The sequence below is a fragment of the Triturus cristatus genome, chromosome 8 (assembly GCF_964204655.1).
Source record: "Triturus cristatus chromosome 8, aTriCri1.1, whole genome shotgun sequence".
Lineage (NCBI taxonomy): Eukaryota > Metazoa > Chordata > Amphibia > Caudata > Salamandridae > Triturus > Triturus cristatus.
Window position 1 is genome coordinate 737,493,469 of NC_140591.1, and position 15,741 is coordinate 737,509,209.

The 15,741-nt window shown below is 41.8% G+C and overlaps 8 non-coding genes across 8 annotated transcripts; all 8 read right to left on the reverse strand.

Moving 5' to 3' along the window:
• Positions 1-796: 796 nt before the first annotated feature.
• On the reverse strand, positions 797-869 carry TRNAV-CAC (transfer RNA valine (anticodon CAC)). The gene has a single exon. It is a non-coding gene; the product is annotated as a tRNA-Val (tRNA).
• Positions 870-3,183: 2,314 nt separating this feature from the next.
• TRNAV-CAC (transfer RNA valine (anticodon CAC)) lies at positions 3,184-3,256 on the reverse strand. Its single transcript has one exon. It is a non-coding gene; the product is annotated as a tRNA-Val (tRNA).
• A 272-nt stretch (positions 3,257-3,528) lies between these two features.
• On the reverse strand, positions 3,529-3,600 carry TRNAP-UGG (transfer RNA proline (anticodon UGG)). The gene has a single exon. It is a non-coding gene; the product is annotated as a tRNA-Pro (tRNA).
• Positions 3,601-5,925: 2,325 nt separating this feature from the next.
• On the reverse strand, positions 5,926-5,997 carry TRNAP-UGG (transfer RNA proline (anticodon UGG)). The gene has a single exon. It is a non-coding gene; the product is annotated as a tRNA-Pro (tRNA).
• A 1,970-nt stretch (positions 5,998-7,967) lies between these two features.
• On the reverse strand, positions 7,968-8,040 carry TRNAV-CAC (transfer RNA valine (anticodon CAC)). Its single transcript has one exon. It is a non-coding gene; the product is annotated as a tRNA-Val (tRNA).
• Positions 8,041-10,354: 2,314 nt separating this feature from the next.
• Positions 10,355-10,427, reverse strand: TRNAV-CAC (transfer RNA valine (anticodon CAC)). Its single transcript has one exon. It is a non-coding gene; the product is annotated as a tRNA-Val (tRNA).
• A 2,324-nt stretch (positions 10,428-12,751) lies between these two features.
• On the reverse strand, positions 12,752-12,824 carry TRNAV-CAC (transfer RNA valine (anticodon CAC)). The gene has a single exon. It is a non-coding gene; the product is annotated as a tRNA-Val (tRNA).
• Positions 12,825-15,138: 2,314 nt separating this feature from the next.
• On the reverse strand, positions 15,139-15,211 carry TRNAV-CAC (transfer RNA valine (anticodon CAC)). The gene has a single exon. It is a non-coding gene; the product is annotated as a tRNA-Val (tRNA).
• Between the last annotated feature and the right edge of the window lie 530 nt (positions 15,212-15,741).

Below are 15,741 nucleotides of genomic sequence, written 5' to 3' on the forward strand. Positions count from 1 at the left end.
ACCATTTATTGGAGAATCCCTACTTTTCAAGTGACTGCAAATGAAGTCATCTCTGGCACTTTTTGTGCAAAGTAAGAGACGCACATGACACCTTTTTATAAAAGTCATCGGTTTCTTTGTTACTGTGTACTTTCAAAGCATGGGGCTTTCACACGTCAGGTAAACCTGATTACCACTACACAACAAAAGCAGATGCAGCTTTCTTATCTATGTCGTGATAGAACAGTTGTGAATTGAGTAGAAGAAGGGCCCTGATGTGATACTTATTACATGCAGCCTGTAAGATAGTCAAACATGCAGGCTAGGAAGGAAGATGCAAATATCAATGTATTAGAAAAACACCTAAAGGCGAGTGATATGCTTTCATTCATGCATGGCTAGGAAAAATCGCCATACTGTTGCAAACATTCTTACACCACCAACTGGAAATAAATGATTCTGACATTAAACGTAAAGGTGACAATGCATTTGTATCATCACCTTGAGAAGGATCATCTTGGAATTGAGCCGAGGGCCTCTGCACTCAAAGCCAGAAACACTCCACTAAAATAAGATTCCCGTTGGTGCCAACAATTCTCCATGTTAATGCTTGTTCTAGGTGAGCAGTGAACCGATTGCAGGGCTCTTTAGAAAGCAAGGTCTGAGAACCAACAGATACATCCACACGCCGATTACTTTAGTGTTTTGAGAGAATTCCCTTTCTTGGAACGAGATTGCATGAAATAATCTTCAGGGCTTGGACAATTCCATGGCAAAACGGCACCTATCAACATTGTAGCCAACACAATATAACAACTGTTTCTGCCCGGTTTCGAACCGGGGACCTTTCGCGTGTGAGGCGAACGTGATAACCACTACACTACAGAAACAGATACCTACAGTTGATTTTTCTGTAATGAAACTGCTCCGAACTGGCTATTCCATGGGCCTCTGGCTTTAGATTTCTTTCATGCAACCTGCCCGACATCCCTAGCTGAACGCTCGTACATGCCATGCAAGACCAGATGTTTGGTATTAGCTCAGACTGGGCAGGGCTGAAGCATGAGACTCTAGCAAAGAATTATCCACTACTGCAAAGAAAAAATTGATGTTGGTTTTGAAACGCAAACTTCAAAACAACTTGAAAAGAGTACCAAGAAAAGGGCTCGTCCGGGATTTGAACCCAGGACCTCTCGCACCCAAAGCGAGAATCATACCCCTAGACCAACGAGCCCTCAAAATCCTCTTACCTCTCAAAAGCTAATAACGGCTCTAAGCCCGCAATGAAGATCATGCTGGTATCTTTATGATGCTTGGTCTGTGAATACGCATGAAAGTCAGTCTCAACTTACCCTTTCTCAAACGATAGCACTATCATTTACAAGTGTCTCCTTTTATTCCGTCCCAGCTTTGGACACGTCTTACAGGAAGTCAGCCCTTATTTATATATTTCTGCAGTGGCTGAAGCTTAATGAGAAAGAGTAACAAGTTGTTCATAACAGCATAAGAAACACATTGTGCATTTTCTCTCAAATACTCCTTCACTTTGTGCCAAAAGAAATACCAAGGTGAATACCTAGGCCACAGATTCAAGCTAAAGATCTTCCTGCTGAATGCAAGGCGCAATAAAAACTGCATATCGCTGGACTAAAGCATTCCTTGCATAGCCTCTAACATCATAACATAACTGAGCTGCTAGCAGCAAGCTAACCAATACCTTTCTGAAATGAGAATTACATGTGCTTATCTGCTCAATCAGTGCTCGATCAGGCGAGATTTAGAAAAGGTGGAAAGGGTCCAAGTGGATGCCCCTTCCTTTTTAGGGTGGGTCCTGCTGACTATCATAGGATTGCTTGTAAAAGTGGCCAGGGTCAGAGGAAAAGCTGCCAACACTTCTTAGCGTTCTCTATAGATGCAGCCATTTTCTGTGACTGTAATTTCGGCCTTTTCCCAGAAGTCTCTATTCTGCCTATGCAAATTAACAAAAGCATTGCTTATTCCTCACTTGCTCAAATGTAATTCCTGTCCAGAAAGCTCTGATTAAGCATGCTTATTTTCTTTTTCTGGGATATTTTAAATTGTTTTGCTGTCCAGTCTGTGGCAGTAGAAAGCTGCTTATGATGCCAGGTTTTGATGAATCCCCAAGGTACAAGTACAGAGGAATATATCAGTCTCTAGGATATGGAACTTTTAGCTAACACATCACAATATGTGATGCTTGCCAAGAAAACACTACATTCTGGAGCGCTGATGATCAGAACATTCTGCTCCTGAAGGATAGAAAAGACAGCTTGATTGAAATAAAGTCTGTTTATATTGACGCTCTCTCTCTCCCTATATATACATACATGCGTACACACACACACACAGGTATGTCATGCATTTCTTCAGATTTGTTTAAACCATTTACCATTTATTGGAGAATCCCTACTTTTCAAGTGACTGCAAATGAAGCCATCTCTGGCACTTTTTGTGCAAAGTAAGAGACACACATGACACCTTTTTATAAAAGTCATCGGTTTCTTTGTTACTGTGTACTTTCAAAGCATGGGGCTTTCACACGTCAGGTAAACCTGATTACCACTACACAACAAAAGCAGATGCAGCTTTCTTATCTATGTCGTGATAGAACAGTTGTGAATTGAGTAGAAGAAGGGCCCTGATGTGATACTTATTACATGCAGCCTGTAAGATAGTCAAACATGCAGGCTAGGAAGGAAGATGCAAATATCAATGTATTAGAAAAACACCTAAAGGCGAGTGATATGCTTTCATTCATGCATGGCTAGGAAAAATCGCCATACTGTTGCAAACATTCTTACACCACCAACTGGAAATAAATGATTCTGACATTAAACGTAAAGGTGACAATGCATTTGTATCATCACCTTGAGAAGGATCATCTTGGAATTGAGCCGAGGGCCTCTGCACTCAAAGCCAGAAACACTCCACTAAAATAAGATTCCTGTTGGTGCCAACAATTCTCCATGTTAATGCTTGTTCTAGGTGAGCAGTGAACCGATTGCAGGGCTCTTTTGAAAGCAAGGTCTGAGAACCAACAGATACATCCACACGCCGATTACTTTAGTGTTTTGAGAGAATTCCCTTTCTTGGAACGAGATTGCATGAAATAATCTTCAGGGCTTGGACAATTCCATGGCAAAACGGCACCTATCAACATTGTAGCCAACACAATATAACAACTGTTTCTGCCCGGTTTCGAACCGGGGACCTTTCGCGTGTGAGGCAAACGTGATAACCACTACACTACAGAAACAGATACCTACAGTTGATTTTTCTGTAATGAAACTGCTCTGAACTGGCTATTCCATGGGCCTCTGGCTTTAGATTTCTTTCATGCAACCTGCCCGACATCCCTAGCTGAACGCTCGTACATGCCATGCAAGACCAGATGTTTGGTATTAGCTCAGACTGGGCAGGGCTGAAGCATGAGACTCTAGCAAAGAATTATCCACTACTGCAAAGAAAAAATTGATGTTGGTTTTGAAACGCAAACTTCAAAACAACTTGAAAAGAGTACCAAGAAAAGGGCTCGTCCGGGATTTGAACCCGGGACCTCTCGCACCCAAAGCGAGAATCATACCCCTAGACCAACGAGCCCTCAAAATCCTCTTACCTCTCAAAAGCTAATACCGGCTCTAAGCCCGCAATGAAGATCATGCTGGTATCTTTATGATGCTTGGTCTGTGAATACGCATGAAAGTCAGTCTCAACTTACCCTTTCTCAAACGATAGCACTATCATTTACAAGTGTCTCCTTTTATTCCGTCCCAGCTTTGGACACGTCTTACAGGAAGTCAGCCCTTATTTATATATTTCTTCAGTGGCTGAAGCTTAATGAGAAAGAGTAACAAGTTGTTCATAACAACATAAGAAACACATTGTGCATTTTCTCTTAAATACTCCTTCACTTTGTGCCAAAAGAAATACCAAGGTGAATACCTAGGCCACAGATTCAAGCTAAAGATCTTCCTGCTGAATGCAAGGCGCAATAAAAACTGCATATCGCTGGACTAAAGCATTCCTTGCATAGCCTCTAACATCATAACATAACTGAGCTGCTAGCAGCAAGCTAACCAATACCTTTCTGAAATGAGAATGACATGTGCTTATCTGCTCAATCAGTGCTCAATTAGGCTCGATCAGGCGAGATTTAGAAAAGGTGGAAAGGGTCCAAGTGGATGCCCCTTCCTTTTTAGGGTGGGTCCTGCTGACTATCATAGGATTGCTTGTAAAAGTGGCCAGGGTCAGAGGAAAAGCTGCCAACACTTCTTAGCGTTCTCTATAGATGCAGCCATTTTCTGTGACTGTAATTTCGGCCTTTTCCCAGAAGTCTCTATTCTGCCTATGCAAATTAACAAAAGCAGTGCTTATTCCTCACTTGCTCAAAGGTCCTTCCTGTCCAGAAAGCTCTGATTAAGCATGCTTATTTTCTTTTTCTGGGATATTTTAAATTGTTTCGCTGTCCAGTCTGTGGCAGTAGAAAGCTGCTTATGATGCCAGGTTTTGATGAATCCCCAAGGTACAAGTACAGAGGAATATATCAGTCTCTAGGATATGGAACTTTTAGCTAACACATCACAATATGTGATGCTTGCCAAGAAAACACTACATTCTGGAGCGCTGATGATCAGAACATTCTGCTCCTGAAGGATAGAAAAGACAGCTTGATTGAAATAAAGTCTGTTTATATTGACGCTCTCTCTCTCCCTATATATACATACATGCATACACACACACACACAGGTATGTCATGCATTTCTTCAGATTTGTTTCAACCATTTACCATTTATTGGAGAATCCCTACTTTTCAAGTGACTGCAAATGAAGTCATCTCTGGCACTTTTTGTGCAAAGTAAGAGACACACATGACACCTTATTATAAAAGTCATCGGTTTCTTTGTTACTGTGTACTTTCAAAGCATGGGGCTTTCACACGTCAGGTAAACCTGATTACCACTACACAACAAAAGCAGATGCAGCTTTCTTATCTATGTCGTGATAGAACAGTTGTGAATTGAATAGAAGAAGGGCCCTGATGTGATACTTATTACATGCAGCCTGTAAGATAGTCAAACATGCAGGCTAGGAAGGAAGATGCAAATATCAATGTATTAGAAAAACACCTAAAGGCGAGTGATATGCTTTCATTCATGCATGGCTAGGAAAAATCGCCATACTGTTGCAAACATTCTTACACCACCAACTGGAAATAAATGATTCTGACATTAAACGTAAAGGTGAGAATGCATTTGTATCATCACCTTGAGAAGGATCATCTTGGAATTGAGCCGAGGGCCTCTGCACTCAAAGCCAGAAACACTCCACTAAAATAAGATTCCTGTTGGTGCCAACAATTCTCCATGTTAATGCTTGTTCTAGGTGAGCAGTGAACCGATTGCAGGGCTCTTTTGAAAGCAAGGTCTGAGAACCAACAGATACATCCACACGCCGATTACTTTAGTGTTTTGAGAGAATTCCCTTTCTTGGAACGAGATTGTATGAAATAATCTTCAGGGCTTGGACAATTCCATGGCAAAACGGCACCTATCAACATTGTAGCCAACACAATATAACAACTGTTTCTGCCCGGTTTCGAACCAAGGACCTTTCGCGTGTGAGGCGAACTTGATAACCACTACACTACAGAAACAGATACCTACAGTTGATTTTTCTGTAATGAAACTGCTCCGAACTGGCTATTCCATGGGCCTCTGGCTTTAGATTTCTTTCATGCAACCTGCCCGACATCCCTAGCTGAACGCTCGTACATGCCATGCAAGACCAGATGTTTGGTATTAGCTCAGACTGGGCAGGGCTGAAGCATGAGACTCTAGCAAAGAATTATCCACTACTGCAAAGAAAAAATTGATGTTGGTTTTGAAACGCAAACTTCAAACCAACTTGAAAAGAGTACCAAGAAAAGGGCTCGTCCGGGATTTGAACCCGGGACCTCTCGCACCCAAAGCGAGAATCATACCCCTAGACCAACGAGCCCTCAAAATCCTCTTACCTCTCAAAAGCTAATACCGGCTCTAAGCCCGCAATGAAGATCATGCTGGTATCTTTATGATGCTTGGTCTGTGAATACGCATGAAAGTCAGTCTCAACTTACCCTTTCTCAAACGATAGCACTATCATTTACAAGTGTCTCCTTTTATTCCGTCCCAGCTTTGGACACGTCTTACAGGAAGTCAGCCCTTATTTATATATTTCTGCAGTGGCTGAAGCTTAATGAGAAAGAGTAACAAGTTGTTCATAACAACATAAGAAACACATTGTGCATTTTCTCTCAAATACTCCTTCACTTTGTGCCAAAAGAAATACCAAGGTGAATACCTAGGCCACAGATTCAAGCTAAAGATCTTCCTGGTGAAGGCAAGGCGCAATAAAAACTGCATATCGCTGGACTAAAGCATTCCTTGCATAGCCTCTAACATCATAACATAACTGAGCTGCTAGCAGCAAGCTAACCAATACCTTTCTGAAATGAGAATGACATGTGCTTATCTGCTCAATCAGTGCTCAATCAGGCGAGATTTAGAAAAGGTGGAAAGGGTCCAAGTGGATGCCCCTTCCTTTTTAGGGTGGGTCCTGCTGACTATCATAGGATTGCTTGTAAAAGTGGTCAGGGTCAGAGGAAAAGCTGCCAACACTTCTTAGCGTTCTCTATAGATGCAGCCATTTTCTGTGACTGTAATTTCGGCCTTTTCCCAGAAGTCTCTATTCTGCCTATGCAAATTAACAAAAGCAGTGCTTATTCCTCACTTGCTCAAAGGTCCTTCCTGTCCAGAAAGCTCTGATTAAGCATGCTTATTTTCTTTTTCTGGGATATTTTAAATTGTTTCGCTGTCCAGTCTGTGGCAGTAGAAAGCTGCTTATGATGCCAGGTTTTGATGAATCCCCAAGGTACAAGTACAGAGGAATATATCAGTCTCTAGGATATGGAACTTTTAGCTAACACATCACAATATGTGATGCTTGCCAAGAAAACACTACATTCTGGAGCGCTGATGATCAGAACATTCTGCTCCTGAAGGATAGAAAAGACAGCTTGATTGAAATAAAGTCTGTTTATATTGACGCTCTCTCTCTCCCTATATATACATACATGCGTACACACACACACACAGGTATGTCATGCATTTCTTCAGATTTGTTTCAACCATTTACCATTTATTGGAGAATCCCTACTTTTCAAGTGACTGCAAATGAAGTCATCTCTGGCACTTTTTGTGCAAAGTAAGAGACGCACATGACACCTTTTTATAAAAGTCATCGGTTTCTTTGTTACTGTGTACTTTCAAAGCATGGGGCTTTCACACGTCAGGTAAACCTGATTACCACTACACAACAAAAGCAGATGCAGCTTTCTTATCTATGTCGTGATAGAACAGTTGTGAATTGAGTAGAAGAAGGGCCCTGATGTGATACTTATTACATGCAGCCTGTAAGATAGTCAAACATGCAGGCTAGGAAGGAAGATGCAAATATCAATGTATTAGAAAAACACCTAAAGGCGAGTGATATGCTTTCATTCATGCATGGCTAGGAAAAATCGCCATACTGTTGCAAACATTCTTACACCACCAACTGGAAATAAATGATTCTGACATTAAACGTAAAGGTGACAATGCATTTGTATCATCACCTTGAGAAGGATCATCTTGGAATTGAGCCGAGGGCCTCTGCACTCAAAGCCAGAAACACTCCACTAAAATAAGATTCCCGTTGGTGCCAACAATTCTCCATGTTAATGCTTGTTCTAGGTGAGCAGTGAACCGATTGCAGGGCTCTTTAGAAAGCAAGGTCTGAGAACCAACAGATACATCCACACGCCGATTACTTTAGTGTTTTGAGAGAATTCCCTTTCTTGGAACGAGATTGCATGAAATAATCTTCAGGGCTTGGACAATTCCATGGCAAAACGGCACCTATCAACATTGTAGCCAACACAATATAACAACTGTTTCTGCCCGGTTTCGAACCGGGGACCTTTCGCGTGTGAGGCGAACGTGATAACCACTACACTACAGAAACAGATACCTACAGTTGATTTTTCTGTAATGAAACTGCTCCGAACTGGCTATTCCATGGGCCTCTGGCTTTAGATTTCTTTCATGCAACCTGCCCGACATCCCTAGCTGAACGCTCGTACATGCCATGCAAGACCAGATGTTTGGTATTAGCTCAGACTGGGCAGGGCTGAAGCATGAGACTCTAGCAAAGAATTATCCACTACTGCAAAGAAAAAATTGATGTTGGTTTTGAAACGCAAACTTCAAAACAACTTGAAAAGAGTACCAAGAAAAGGGCTCGTCCGGGATTTGAACCCAGGACCTCTCGCACCCAAAGCGAGAATCATACCCCTAGACCAACGAGCCCTCAAAATCCTCTTACCTCTCAAAAGCTAATAACGGCTCTAAGCCCGCAATGAAGATCATGCTGGTATCTTTATGATGCTTGGTCTGTGAATACGCATGAAAGTCAGTCTCAACTTACCCTTTCTCAAACGATAGCACTATCATTTACAAGTGTCTCCTTTTATTCCGTCCCAGCTTTGGACACGTCTTACAGGAAGTCAGCCCTTATTTATATATTTCTGCAGTGGCTGAAGCTTAATGAGAAAGAGTAACAAGTTGTTCATAACAGCATAAGAAACACATTGTGCATTTTCTCTCAAATACTCCTTCACTTTGTGCCAAAAGAAATACCAAGGTGAATACCTAGGCCACAGATTCAAGCTAAAGATCTTCCTGCTGAATGCAAGGCGCAATAAAAACTGCATATCGCTGGACTAAAGCATTCCTTGCATAGCCTCTAACATCATAACATAACTGAGCTGCTAGCAGCAAGCTAACCAATACCTTTCTGAAATGAGAATTACATGTGCTTATCTGCTCAATCAGTGCTCGATCAGGCGAGATTTAGAAAAGGTGGAAAGGGTCCAAGTGGATGCCCCTTCCTTTTTAGGGTGGGTCCTGCTGACTATCATAGGATTGCTTGTAAAAGTGGCCAGGGTCAGAGGAAAAGCTGCCAACACTTCTTAGCGTTCTCTATAGATGCAGCCATTTTCTGTGACTGTAATTTCGGCCTTTTCCCAGAAGTCTCTATTCTGCCTATGCAAATTAACAAAAGCAGTGCTTATTCCTCACTTGCTCAAATGTAATTCCTGTCCAGAAAGCTCTGATTAAGCATGCTTATTTTCTTTTTCTGGGATATTTTAAATTGTTTTGCTGTCCAGTCTGTGGCAGTAGAAAGCTGCTTATGATGCCAGGTTTTGATGAATCCCCAAGGTACAAGTACAGAGGAATATATCAGTCTCTAGGATATGGAACTTTTAGCTAACACATCACAATATGTGATGCTTGCCAAGAAAACACTACATTCTGGAGCGCTGATGATCAGAACATTCTGCTCCTGAAGGATAGAAAAGACAGCTTGATTGAAATAAAGTCTGTTTATATTGACGCTCTCTCTCTCCCTATATATACATACATGCGTACACACACACACACAGGTATGTCATGCATTTCTTCAGATTTGTTTAAACCATTTACCATTTATTGGAGAATCCCTACTTTTCAAGTGACTGCAAATGAAGCCATCTCTGGCACTTTTTGTGCAAAGTAAGAGACACACATGACACCTTTTTATAAAAGTCATCGGTTTCTTTGTTACTGTGTACTTTCAAAGCATGGGGCTTTCACACGTCAGGTAAACCTGATTACCACTACACAACAAAAGCAGATGCAGCTTTCTTATCTATGTCGTGATAGAACAGTTGTGAATTGAGTAGAAGAAGGGCCCTGATGTGATACTTATTACATGCAGCCTGTAAGATAGTCAAACATGCAGGCTAAGAAGGAAGATGCAAATATCAATGTATTAGAAAAACACCTAAAGGCGAGTGATATGCTTTCATTCATGCATGGCTAGGAAAAATCGCCATACTGTTGCAAACATTCTTACACCACCAACTGGAAATAAATGATTCTGACATTAAACGTAAAGGTGACAATGCATTTGTATCATCACCTTGAGAAGGATCATCTTGGAATTGAGCCGAGGGCCTCTGCACTCAAAGCCAGAAACACTCCACTAAAATAAGATTCCTGTTGGTGCCAACAATTCTCCATGTTAATGCTTGTTCTAGGTGAGCAGTGAACCGATTGCAGGGCTCTTTTGAAAGCAAGGTCTGAGAACCAACAGATACATCCACACGCCGATTACTTTAGTGTTTTGAGAGAATTCCCTTTCTTGGAACGAGATTGCATGAAATAATCTTCAGGGCTTGGACAATTCCATGGCAAAACGGCACCTATCAACATTGTAGCCAACACAATATAACAACTGTTTCTGCCCGGTTTCGAACCGGGGACCTTTCGCGTGTGAGGCGAACGTGATAACCACTACACTACAGAAACAGATACCTACAGTTGATTTTTCTGTAATGAAACTGCTCCGAACTGGCTATTCCATGGGCCTCTGGCTTTAGATTTCTTTCATGCAACCTGCCCGACATCCCTAGCTGAACGCTCGTACATGCCATGCAAGACCAGATGTTTGGTATTAGCTCAGACTGGGCAGGGCTGAAGCATGAGACTCTAGCAAAGAATTATCCACTACTGCAAAGAATAAATTGATGTTGGTTTTGAAACGCAAACTTCAAAACAACTTGAAAAGAGTACCAAGAAAAGGGCTCATCCGGGATTTGAACCCGGGACCTCTCGCACCCAAAGCGAGAATCATACCCCTAGACCAACGAGCCCTCAAAATCCTCTTACCTCTCAAAAGCTAATACCGGCTCTAAGCCCGCAATGAAGATCATGCTGGTATCTTTATGATGCTTGGTCTGTGAATACGCATGAAAGTCAGTCTCAACTTACCCTTTCTCAAACGATAGCACTATCATTTACAAGTGTCTCCTTTTATTCCGTCCCAGCTTTGGACACGTCTTACAGGAAGTCAGCCCTTATTTATATATTTCTTCAGTGGCTGAAGCTTAATGAGAAAGAGTAACAAGTTGTTCATAACAACATAAGAAACACATTGTGCATTTTCTCTTAAATACTCCTTCACTTTGTGCCAAAAGAAATACCAAGGTGAATACCTAGGCCACAGATTCAAGCTAAAGATCTTCCTGCTGAATGCAAGGCGCAATAAAAACTGCATATCGCTGGACTAAAGCATTCCTTGCATAGCCTCTAACATCATAACATAACTGAGCTGCTAGCAGCAAGCTAACCAATACCTTTCTGAAATGAGAATGACATGTGCTTATCTGCTCAATCAGTGCTCAATCAGGCTCGATCAGGCGAGATTTAGAAAAGGTGGAAAGGGTCCAAGTGGATGCCCCTTCCTTTTTAGGGTGGGTCCTGCTGACTATCATAGGATTGCTTGTAAAAGTGGCCAGGGTCAGAGGAAAAGCTGCCAACACTTCTTAGCGTTCTCTATAGATGCAGCCATTTTCTGTGACTGTAATTTCGGCCTTTTCCCAGAAGTCTCTATTCTGCCTATGCAAATTAACAAAAGCAGTGCTTATTACTCACTTGCTCAAATGTCCTTCCTGTCCAGAAAGCTCTGATTAAGCATGCTTATTTTCTTTTTCTGGGATATTTTAAATTGTTTCGCTGTCCAGTCTGTGGCAGTAGAAAGCTGCTTATGATGCCAGGTTTTGATGAATCCCCAAGGTACAAGTACAGAGGAATATATCAGTCTCTAGGATATGGAACTTTTAGCTAACACATCACAATATGTGATGCTTGCCAAGAAAACACTACATTCTGGAGCGCTGATGATCAGAACATTCTGCTCCTGAAGGATAGAAAAGACAGCTTGATTGAAATAAAGTCTGTTTATATTGACGCTCTCTCTCTCCCTATATATACATACATGCGTACACACACACACACAGGTATGTCATGCATTTCTTCAGATTTGTTTCAACCATTTACCATTTATTGGAGAATCCCTACTTTTCAAGTGACTGCAAATGAAGTCATCTCTGGCACTTTTTGTGCAAAGTAAGAGACACACATGACACCTTTTTATAAAAGTCATCGGTTTCTTTGTTACTGTGTACTTTCAAAGCATGGGGCTTTCACACGTCAGGTAAACCTGATTACCACTACACAACAAAAGCAGATGCAGCTTTCTTATCTATGTCGTGATAGAACAGTTGTGAATTGAGTAGAAGAAGGGCCCTGATGTGATACTTATTACATGCAGCCTGTAAGATAGTCAAACATGCAGGCTAGGAAGGAAGATGCAAATATCAATGTATTAGAAAAACACCTAAAGGCGAGTGATATGCTTTCATTCATGCATGGCTAGGAAAAATCGCCATACTGTTGCAAACATTCTTACACCACCAACTGGAAATAAATGATTCTGACATTAAACGTAAAGGTGACAATGCATTTGTATCATCACCTTGAGAAGGATCATCTTGGAATTGAGCCGAGGGCCTCTGCACTCAAAGCCAGAAACACTCCACTAAAATAAGATTCCTGTTGGTGCCAACAATTCTCCATGTTAATGCTTGTTCTAGGTGAGCAGTGAACCGATTGCAGGGCTCTTTTGAAAGCAAGGTCTGAGAACCAACAGATACATCCACACGCCGATTACTTTAGTGTTTTGAGAGAATTCCCTTTCTTGGAACGAGATTGCATGAAATAATCTTCAGGGCTTGGACAATTCCATGGCAAAACGGCATCTATCTACATTGTAGCCAACACAATATAACAACTGTTTCTGCCCGGTTTCGAACCGGGGACCTTTCGCGTGTGAGGCGAACGTGATAACCACTACACTACAGAAACAGATACCTACAGTTGATTTTTCTGTAATGAAACTGCTCCGAACTGGCTATTCCATGGGCCTCTGGCTTTAGATTTCTTTCATGCAACCTGCCCGACATCCCTAGCTGAACGCTCGTACATGCCATGCAAGACCAGATGTTTGGTATTAGCTCAGACTGGGCAGGGCTGAAGCATGAGACTCTAGCAAAGAATTATCCACTACTGCAAAGAAAAAATTGATGTTGGTTTTGAAACGCAAACTTCAAAACAACTTGAAAAGAGTACCAAGAAAAGGGCTCGTCCGGGATTTGAACCCGGGACCTCTCGCACACAAAGCGAGAATCATACCCCTAGACCAACGAGCCCTCAAAATCCTCTTACCTCTCAAAAGCTAATACCGGCTCTAAGCCCGCAATGAAGATCATGCTGGTATCTTTATGATGCTTGGTCTGTGAATACGCATGAAAGTCAGTCTCAACTTACCCTTTCTCAAACGATAGCACTATCATTTACAAGTGTCTCCTTTTATTCCGTCCCAGCTTTGGACACGTCTTACAGGAAGTCAGCCCTTATTTATATATTTCTTCAGTGGCTGAAGCTTAATGAGAAAGAGTAACAAGTTGTTCATAACAACATAAGAAACACATTGTGCATTTTCTCTTAAATACTCCTTCACTTTGTGCCAAAAGAAATACCAAGGTGAATACCTAGGCCACAGATTCAAGCTAAAGATCTTCCTGCTGAATGCAAGGCGCAATAAAAACTGCATATCGCTGGACTAAAGCATTCCTTGCATAGCCTCTAACATCATAACATAACTGAGCTGCTAGCAGCAAGCTAACCAATACCTTTCTGAAATGAGAATGACATGTGCTTATCGGCTCGATCAGGGCTCGATCAGGCGAGATTTAGAAAAGGTGGAAAGGGTCCAAGTGGATGCCCCTTCCTTTTTAGGGTGGGTCCTGCTGACTATCATAGGATTGCTTGTAAAAGTGGCCAGGGTCAGAGGAAAAGCTGCCAACACTTCTTAGCGTTCTCTATAGATGCAGCCATTTTCTGTGACTGTAATTTCGGCCTTTTCCCAGAAGTCTCTATTCTGCCTATGCAAATTAACAAAAGCAGTGCTTATTCCTCACTTGCTCAAATGTCCTTCCTGTCCAGAAAGCTCTGATTAAGCATGCTTATTTTCTTTTTCTGGGATATTTTAAATTGTTTCGCTGTCCACTCTGTGGCAGTAGAAAGCTGCTTATGATGCCAGGTTTTGATGAATCCCCAAGGTACAAGTACAGAGGAATATATCAGTCTCTAGGATATGGAACTTTTAGCTAACACATCACAATATGTGATGCTTGCCAAGAAAACACTACATTCTGGAGCGCTGATGATCAGAACATTCTGCTCCTGAAGGATAGAAAAGACAGCTTGATTGAAATAAAGTCTGTTTATATTGACGCTCTCTCTCTCCCTATATATACATACATGCATACACACACACACACAGGTATGTCATGCATTTCTTCAGATTTGTTTCAACCATTTACCATTTATTGGAGAATCCCTACTTTTCAAGTGACTGCAAATGAAGTCATCTCTGGCACTTTTTGTGCAAAGTAAGAGACACACATGACACCTTTTTATAAAAGTCATCGGTTTCTTTGTTACTGTGTACTTTCAAAGCATGGGGCTTTCACACGTCAGGTAAACCTGATTACCACTACACAACAAAAGCAGATGCAGCTTTCTTATCTATGTCGTGATAGAACAGTTGTGAATTGAGTAGAAGAAGGGCCCTGATGTGATACTTATTACATGCAGCCTGTAAGATAGTCAAACATGCAGGCTAGGAAGGAAGATGCAAATATCAATGTATTAGAAAAACACCTAAAGGCGAGTGATATGCTTTCATTCATGCATGGCTAGGAAAAATCGCCATACTGTTGCAAACATTCTTACACCACCAACTGGAAATAAATGATTCTGACATTAAACGTAAAGGTGACAATGCATTTGTATCATCACCCTGAGAAGGATCATCTTGGAATTGAGCCGAGGGCCTCTGCACTCAAAGCCAGAAACACTCCACTAAAATAAGATTCCTGTTGGTGCCAACAATTCTCCATGTTAATGCTTGTACTAGGTGAGCAGTGAACCGATTGCAGGGCTCTTTTGAAAGCAAGGTCTGAGAACCAACAGATACATCCACACGCCGATTACTTTAGTGTTTTGAGAGAATTCCCTTTCTTGGAACGAGATTGCATGAAATAATCTTCAGGGCTTGGACAATTCCATGGCAAAACGGCACCTATCAACATTGTAGCCAACACAATATAACAACTGTTTCTGCCCGGTTTCGAACCGGGGACCTTTCGCGTGTGAGGCGAACGTGATAACCACTACACTACAGAAACAGATACCTACAGTTGATTTTTCTGTAATGAAACTGCTCCGAACTGGCTATTCCATGGGCCTCTGGCTTTAGATTTCTTTCATGCAACCTGCCCGACATCCCTAGCTGAACGCTCGTACATGCCATGCAAGACCAGATGTTTGGTATTAGCTCAGACTGGGCAGGGCTGAAGCATGAGACTCTAGCAAAGAATTATCCACTACTGCAAAGAAAAAATTGATGTTGGTTTTGAAACGCAAACTTCCAAACAACTTGAAAAGAGTACCAAGAAAAGGGCTCGTCCGGGATTTGAACCTGGGACCTCTCGCACCCAAAGCGAGAATCATACCCCTAGACCAACGAGCCCTCAAAATCCTCTTACCTCTCAAAAGCTAATACCGGCTCTAAGCCCGCAATGAAGATCATGCTGGTATCTTTATGATGCTTGGTCTGTGAATACGCATGAAAGTCAGTCTCAACTTACCCTTTCTCAAACGATAGCACTATCATTTACAAGTGTCTCCTTTTATTCCGTCCCAGCTTTGGACACGT